The following is an 8,915-nucleotide window of genomic DNA, read 5'->3' on the forward strand; positions in this document are numbered from 1 at the left end:
GGAGGGTGTCTGCCATGAGGTGGTATGACTTAGTTATTGATAACGGTACCCAAAGTTATTATTTTATGGACGAAGAAATAAAAGCATAGCTGGGAGTGATGGGCAAAAGACTAAAAGTCCCCAATGTTAATAAGTGACAGCAGTGTGGTCCTTTGAGGAATATATGAACCTCTTCTATATATTACATAACTCAGGTAGCCAGAAATCTGCAGAAGCCTTTCCATTAAAGGGTACACTGAGGTGCAGGAGTGCAGGGAAACCTGGGGTCAGCATTGAGAGCTCTGGTTGGATGGTCCCATATTAGAGATATTCTGTGTGGGATTTTGAGGTGGGCAAGTGGGCAAGCTACACCACACGATAGAAAGTGTTCTGGACTTTGCACATAGTTCTAAGTGGTAGAAATTCAAAATTTTCAATTAATGTGTATTCTGCCGTTCTCCCTTTGTTTAACCATCCCTGTCAGATGTCTTTATTTAATAAATGAACCCTTTTGTAAATTTTGACCTGCTTGGAATTATTTGGGGAAAAAGGATACTATAAGAGTGCTCAGTGGTGTCTACATGTTTAAAAATTATAAAATTAGATTATTTCTTAATATCTTAAGCTAGGTATTATTTGTCAAGAGCCTAGACACCATCTCCCAGTGGGTTGTCTTTTGTGAACAGGTTGCATATTTTCCCAGTGTTTTCATGGATTTTCCCTGGTTTCTTCATGCTGTTAGATTAGGTGTTATGGTGAGTCACTGATAGCTTGGTGTAAGTGGAGATGTGTATAATTCTTGGCCAATGACTCTCATCCTGCGACTGGCTTCTACATTTTCAGAAGATCAGAATAATTCTGAAGAGATCAGCCCATTCAAGCCAATAAGACTCATTAATCCTGTTTACCTACTTCTCCAAAATGACATCAAAACAAACTCTCTACGACACCACTGGGTAAATTTTTCCATATGTCTAGGGTTCCTTGTGTACAGCAAACCTCTAAAGCTCATGTGAAATGTGCCGTTTACAGGTTCCATCTGAGTTCTAATGTTCTTATTGAAAAAACTGGATCCACTGTATTAATTTCCTTCATAATTTTAAAGACTTCAATCATATTAAACCTTTAGTATTTCCTTATAGCTCATGCCTTGCAGTTTTTGAATTAGCCTGGTTGTTCTTCTCTGAACATTACCCCAGAAGACTGGGCTTTTTTTTTGATAAAATGACGGCCAAAACTAAGTAAGTGTTTTATATACAATAGCTTAATCTTAACCTTCAATGTTGTGTCCTCTATTTGTCATGTCAAATTAACCTTCATAATGGACACTTTATTTTTGATGAGCTGTATCCAGACAAAAATGGTAAGGGGACCATCTGAAATACCTGGGGGGGTGAGAGGGCATGGTGTGATAAAGTAGGCTACTAAAAATTCAACATGTAACAGAAGGGCTGATGTGTTAAATAAGGGACATTTCTGTTACACCGTCACCATACCATATTCTTGTGAGCAACCATTTCACATGCACTTCAGAAAAGGTAATCTACCTAAGTATATTTTCGGGCCTGGCTAGTACTTGGAGGGGAGGCCATCTAGGAAAAAGCCTGGGTTGCTAATGAAAGAGAATTGATGCCGAGACCATCAGGGGACTCTTAACCTGTGGTCTGAATGTGGATCTCAATGCCTAAGTACAGTGATGGGGACACTGTGCTGTAAAAATGGCACCATCCTTCAGATGAGATGTAAAATCGAGGTCCTGACTTTGTGTGGTCATTAAGGATCCCTGACTGCCTTTCATAAAGGGTAGGGTTTATCCCAATGTCCTGGCTAAATTGGCCACCATGGCCTCATCCATTTTGGCCCCCTAATCATCCCCTGTCCCTAATTGGCTCTCTCTCACTACTTCACCAGCTAATAGCTAATGTGTGGTGAGTGTTCTGGCTCAAAAATAACTGCCATGATATCATTTAGGTGGATGCTACACTTTTGTGATGGTTGATGTGGTTCTCCTGTGTCTAAATGTTTAGAGTACTGAGAAAAATACTATATAAATCTAATTAACTATTATCATTATTCATTTATATTCTACCTAGGCATGAGATAATACACTTAATTCACATTCAAGAAGTAGTGCTGTACAGGCTTCGCGAAACCTCAGATGAAAAAATCAATAATTTATTATTTTTTAAGAAAATGTACACCATTGAGAAAGTGTAGGTTTAAAACAATAAAACACACAAAAGAGGCATTAAAAACAATAAAATGTATAATATGAAATTGAATGTGAAATGAACCACGGGACTATCATTCTTTCTTCTTCACACTTCCCTAAACTCCCTGGTTGTTTAAAACTGTCCTGCTACCGTAGATCCCGGAATACAGGCCAACCCGGTATATTAGCCGAACCTCTTCTCTTCCTACTAAATTACATGTATTTGCATGTATTTGACCCCCTTCTCTAAGCAAAATTTTTAAAATTTCCTTAAAAGTGTCTCTTCGGGTATATTTATAATGTTTATCAGCGAGAATTTGAGACTGTCGGCATTTTTGATATATAATATAATGTACATAATTTACCAAAACACCAATAATTTTTCTAATGTACTAACTAAAAAGTTATAAAAAGTGCCTAGCCTACTTCGATTAAGCTAGGAGCATGGCGGCGCATGGTTGCAGCGCTCAGGGCTCTCCTTTTCAGTGCACTTTTTGTTGTTTTGTACTTTTTTTGTCCTTGTTTGTGCACGATCGGTTCGGCGAACATTCGCTACACCATTCAGAACCTTATAGACATCGGTGTCCAGAGCCAGACATCTGTCTCGAGTATTTTTCATCACACGCACAACATCCCAGACAACATAGAGAGACCAGCGGGCTCTCCGTGGATTGTTGTTGGGTCTACGAGACGACACAGACGGAGAAGGGAAAGAAAGCAGAAGCGAGGCCGCAGATCCGGCGTTATGCTAAAGCTAAAAAACAACCATACAAGCCCTATACAGAACTTTTTTCTGCACTGAAGGAGCTGCTTTTAATCTCATTGTAGATGCGTATAGTGACAATAAAAGGCATTCTATTCTAGAAACAATTTCATACTGTACTCGCCATTTAATTTGACATCTTTGGGCTGCAGTAAGGGAGGAGATATTTCCACACAATGTCCATCTTCGTTTCGATTGCGATCGCTTTCTTTTACCTTCTCTTCCTTCTTTAGCAATTATGTGTCTTGCTTGCATGGTCTTAATGAATTATATATATAGGTAAATCACTGCAATGACGGAAATTACATCCACAAACACATGTATCTGGGCTCCGACTGACGCTACTAACGCTCTCGGTTGTTTGTTTACAATCACGCAAGCGGATACACGTGACCGCATCCGCTTCGTAACACAAGATGTTGGTCGTAAATCAAAACAAAAAATTTCATTTTAAACTTCCCATTAATATATTATAAATTTTATTAATAAAATCAACAACTAAAACACTTTTTTGAATAAATTCTTTATTTAATTTAAAGTACCGGCATGCAAAGTTACTTCTTCATCTGAAAGATGGCTCTGTGGTTTCGTCATTATTTACTTCCGTATTCTTCGGCAAAACCGGCATTGCGCTGGAAATCTTGAATCTGAAACGATACTCGTTGTATAAACCAACCCCCAAAAATCTAGGACGAAATTCTCGGCTTATATAACGGGATCTACAGTAGTTAAAAGGCACCTGCACTTTTTTATGAAACGTCCATGTTGCAAACGTACAAGACTTTTAACAGACATTGTGACTCACACCTTAAACAGATTATAGAAATTAACATTAATTAAAATTTTAGAAAATAACATAAACAATATAAATACAGTGCCATATGCATGGGCATTGAACCATCATAAACAGTGGGTGTAGGGGGCAAAAAATAATAGGCTACAACATTGACAATAACTCAGAAACAACAACAAAAATAATAACAATAATCCTCAAACTGGCAAAGCATAGAAGATGCATACTTGGCAAAGAAAATTTAAAGATTAAAACAGCAATAGAACTGTAACAGTAGACTTTGAATCCATTGCTAAAGGCTCAGTTAGCTACAAGGATGAGATTGTCTCAAATATACTTACATTAAAACATAGGTTGAAACAACTTATCTCATCCTTAGTTGTTTACCTCCTTTAATGACTTCATGATTACACTTTTCAGATTTACTAAAAAAGCAGGCTAAAAAAGTTCTCCAAAGCCTGGAAAAACTGACGCTATGCATTGCTTGAATGTTTACATTGACTACTTTGCATTTAGCCATGATGAGGTAAACATGGTGAGGTTGAACTATGGTTAAATGTTTAGAGATGATAATACTTCAATTTCATTGAATTTTGTTATTATATTAGGCTATTCAGATTAGTTTAGTAGTATATATCATGGCTCTATAATGAAAATGAAAACATCCAAATAATAGAAAAGACTTTATGACCAACACATTCTGAAGCCCACCGCTCTTACAACCTCTCCCTCCATCCCAACCCTTCACCTGCTTTTGAATCCTGTATGTCTAATCATTTTCCTCTGACGATGACACCTGCTAGGTTGTCGAAAGCTTAGGAATAAAAAAGTATTTTAAGGTACGTGACTCATTTTTTCCCTTTGTGGACCTCTAGCCACAAAAAGAAATCCAGTAGACTCGCATATATTTTCAATTATACAGGGTTTGCCTGTGGGTGCCCCAAACCTTGATGTTTGTCTGTTTCATTACAGTGGCATAGTCCGCAGGATTTATGAAGATTCGCAAGATGAACGAGTCCCAATATGTCACAACTGTTATACAGTCCATGGCAGCGGAGTTATAGGTGCCCAGAATCCAGGTGGGAGAGCAATGGACTCAGCTTGCTGAGGCAGAGGTGCATTGGGCCATCCAGCAGAAATGCCTGATGGGACTTTCCCAGGTATTGCCTTTACAGCCTGATGATGATGTTGAGACTTATTTTCTTATATCTGAGCGTACTGCTACCTGTCATCACTGGCAGCAAGCAGAATGGGCACAGATAATGATGCCATTCCTGAGGGGGCCAGCTTAGTGAGCTAATTATGACCTTGAGAAGCATGTCAATGCAGATTATGATCAACTTAAAACTGAGGTTCTGCTGAGATACTGGGTATGTTCAGACCAGTAGGCAAAAGCATGTAGGGAGTGAAACATTGACCTTCAGTGGCCAACCTCCTCCCAAGCTTTCTATTTACAGGGTAGAATTTTGCGTTGGCTAAAGCCAGGGGTGAAAGATACCAAGAATGTCATCAGGGTCTTGGCTTCTGACTTCTTACTGAACGCCCTGCCATAGTTCCTTGCCCAGCCAGTCCGATGACTTGAAATAACAACCATGGAAATACCTCATCACAACCCTTGAGTGACACCGTTGGAATGGTCCGCTGATCACCCTAATCTCCCAATGGTATGTGTCACCATACCTTAGTCTATCTGCCACAAGACAGAACCATCAGTTCGACCCAAGGAGAAGTGTACACTACTCCTTCTCTGCTGTTACAATTTTTGGGAGGTTGGCCACACCATACCCTCACTTCAGCGAACTGATTAAGTGTAGACAGGCGTGAGGAGGTACTGTAGGTATAGTTTCACTACCAATCCCTTGTCCCTTCCCTACACTGGGGTGGTTATTGTTAATGATTTATTTTAGCAGTAACATTTTTATTGTTGCTCGCCATTTTGTGCTCCCACGACAGTGGGAAACGGATAAGACCAGTCTGAGCTGCCATCAACTCGTTCTGAAGACTCAGAAGCCAACTCGCCAAAGCCTGTCTACCCCTATTGAGGTCCCTACTGATCCTCTAGTAAATTTACATTTCCAGTTTCAGCAAACTCTGGCTTCCTTTAAATTTTGATAAGAATGCAGTTGTTCTGGTTGATGGACAACACAAGTCTCAACTGGTGCCACCTGGGCTACACTTTGCATTAAGCAATGATTTGTTACATCCTGCAGTGGGACATGAGGGCAAGATAAGGATGATGCTAATAGTACCTTGAATTTATCAGTGGCAGGTCTGTAAACTAGTTCACATCTGTCTCCTAGGTGCCCATTTGGGAGCTGAAAAGACACTCTTGGCCAGGAATAAATGAGGACGTCCGCACTTTTGTGCATCGTGTCCTGAATATAAATTGCAACAGATTCCTCAGAAGGACCGTGCTTCTCAGATTCCTGTGCCACTCATTGATATTCCCTTTAAGCGTATTGGGGTTGACATATGTGGCAGTTGACCTGGACACAGACAGGCGGACATGTTGTTTAAAACACCACACATTTATTTACAATATATTATTTACAATAATGGTCACTAAGACCCCAGCCAATGGTCACTCAGACCTCAGTCACGTGCACAATTACCCCAAAACACTCAGTCCTAGCCACAAATGCCTTTCTTCGGGCCGCCTCCACTCTCTTCTGCCTCGTCCTTCTTCCACCCGACTCTAGCCTCGAATGAAGGGAGACGGCCCCTTTTATACAGGACCCGGATGAGCACCAGGTGTTCCCGGCATTCCTCCTCTAGCCACGCCCCAGAGTGGCGGAAGTGCCGGCTGTTCTCCCGGCAGCTCTCCGGGTATCCTCCAAAGTCTTCCCCCCAGCACTTCCGCCACACCACGCGACAGGTCTCCGAGGCATTGGGTCGCCTCCTGGCGGTGACCACGGGCCCCTTCAGGGTAGGGCTTCCATGCTCTCGACCCGTGGCCCCCAGAGCAACCCGGAAGGCAACCCCCACGTGATCCAGGGTGGGCACAGACCCACATCCAGTCCCTCATGACGTCCCGGCCGGGTCATGGCCCCTGGCATCCCTGGCACATAGTAAGAACACTTGAGCCCTCGGCCCATGCCAATAAATATATACTAGTGCTGGTAGACTATGCTACACGATATCCAGAGGCTATCCCCTTGAGAGTTGCCAGTTCCAACAATATTGCATGGGAACTGTTACGGGTCATTGCGAGTGTCAGCATCCCTAAGGAAGTCTGAAAAGACCAGGGAAAGAAGGTTGGAAGGATGAGGCACTCCCCTCCATAAATATTCTTGAGTATATTGCGCAATTACACAACAGATTTGGAAAAATTCAACTCAATTGAAAGGAAAATATGGAGCATTCACAAACAGCACAGGCCTGCTGTTATGACAATGGCACGACTCTCTGTGAGTTCTATCCTGTAGACTGTGTCATGATTCACATTCCTACTTACCATTCTGAATGAATGGCCCATTGGCAAAACCACTATGAAATTAATGAAAGAAAGGGACTGGTCGATTATTTAGTGAAATAACCAAATCACTGACCTCCTGAATGAGTAAATATCCTTACTCTGGACAACTACATTCTTTCTTTGCCCACAAAAATTACCTTTATTTCTGAACCAATTAAACACCCAAATAAAAACAAGAGCTTGAAGCAGCCATCTTGTCTGTCCTAGAATTGGAGAATGGAGAGATAAGGTAGGACCGCTCTGATTGCTCATATAATCATTACAGAACCGGGAGTAGTGAATCGAGAATGCTCATACTGCTTTCTGGAAACAAAGCGTGTACAAGTGGTACTTGAGATCAAATGATCTTGGATCTTAGTATGATTAAGGAACATTTTATTTCCTGGTCTTGCCTTATCATATTGATCCCAAAGCGTGACAGGAGTTGGCGCTTTTGCAGTAACTTCTGCTGACTCAACCAAGTGTCCCAATTTGATGCTTATCTGATGCCACATGTGGACAAACTCCTTGAATGCCATGTTAAAGCTCAATTCTTGATCAGGCTTGACATGATGAAAGGTTAATGGCAAATTCCTTTAACAGAATACACTAAGGAAAAGACCTCATTTAGTATCCGTAGTCGTCACTGGCAGCATCTTATCCTCCCATTCAGATTGCACGAGGCCCCAGTGACTTTCTAGCGTCTGGTGGATAGAGTGCTACGTCCCCACAATTCCTACAGTGCCACCTACCTCGATGATGTTGTCATCTGTTCTGGGACTTGTGAGGATTACATACAGCATGTTCATGCTGTGCTTCTGACACTAAGCAAAGCTGGCCTTCGGGTCAATCCATGGGAATGTTATTTTGGATTGATGGAGTCCAAATATTTGAGGTACTTTCTGAGAAGAGGGTACATTCACAGTGCACAAAGTTTGATTCCATCATGAAATGAACATGGTATTTGCAATTCCACACAAGTATAACATTCCTGCTTTTCCTAGTAACTTGGCTTTTGTTGATGGTCATTGCAAAGCACTATTTTCCAGGAAATGTATTCTTTTGAATTGTAATGGGTATTTAGTATCCTTTGGTTACATATAGCCCCCTGTCAGCACAGCACAGAGCATTTAAGTTAACATAATATTAATAAATAGTGACAAATAACAAAACATCTGTCTGCTAGTTTTCTTTATTCTGTAATGTCTTCAAATTTCAATCAAACCTGTCCAAACATTTTTGAGATTTTGGGGTATTTAGCTTTTCTGTTGTAGGGTGTTTTTGCCCCTAAATTCTATTACATCAAAGTGTCCTTTCTTAGCAGATATCTGTCCATCCTGCCAAATTGTAGCATTTTAACTAAATGGGAAATAGTGCTTTTGTTGATGAGTGTATCAGTAAATGAGTAAATTTTATATTTATATACCGGTATATATATATATATATATATATATATATATATATATATATAGGTACAGTATACTGTATATACAGTTCTGCTGTTACCATCAAATATATTTTATATATTTAACATTACAATAATTCATTTGATGTTGACCTGCTTCATCACATAAAACAGGACATCACATTTAAGATGCATAATCAAAATAAGACATTATGCTACAGAATCACAAGTGAATGAGAATCGTGTGAATCCTTAATGAGTAATGATTTAGTTTGAATTCAAAAGAATTAGATAATGATACATGAATTG

This window comes from Polypterus senegalus, chromosome 4 (assembly GCF_016835505.1).
Source record: "Polypterus senegalus isolate Bchr_013 chromosome 4, ASM1683550v1, whole genome shotgun sequence".
NCBI lineage: Eukaryota > Metazoa > Chordata > Cladistia > Polypteriformes > Polypteridae > Polypterus > Polypterus senegalus.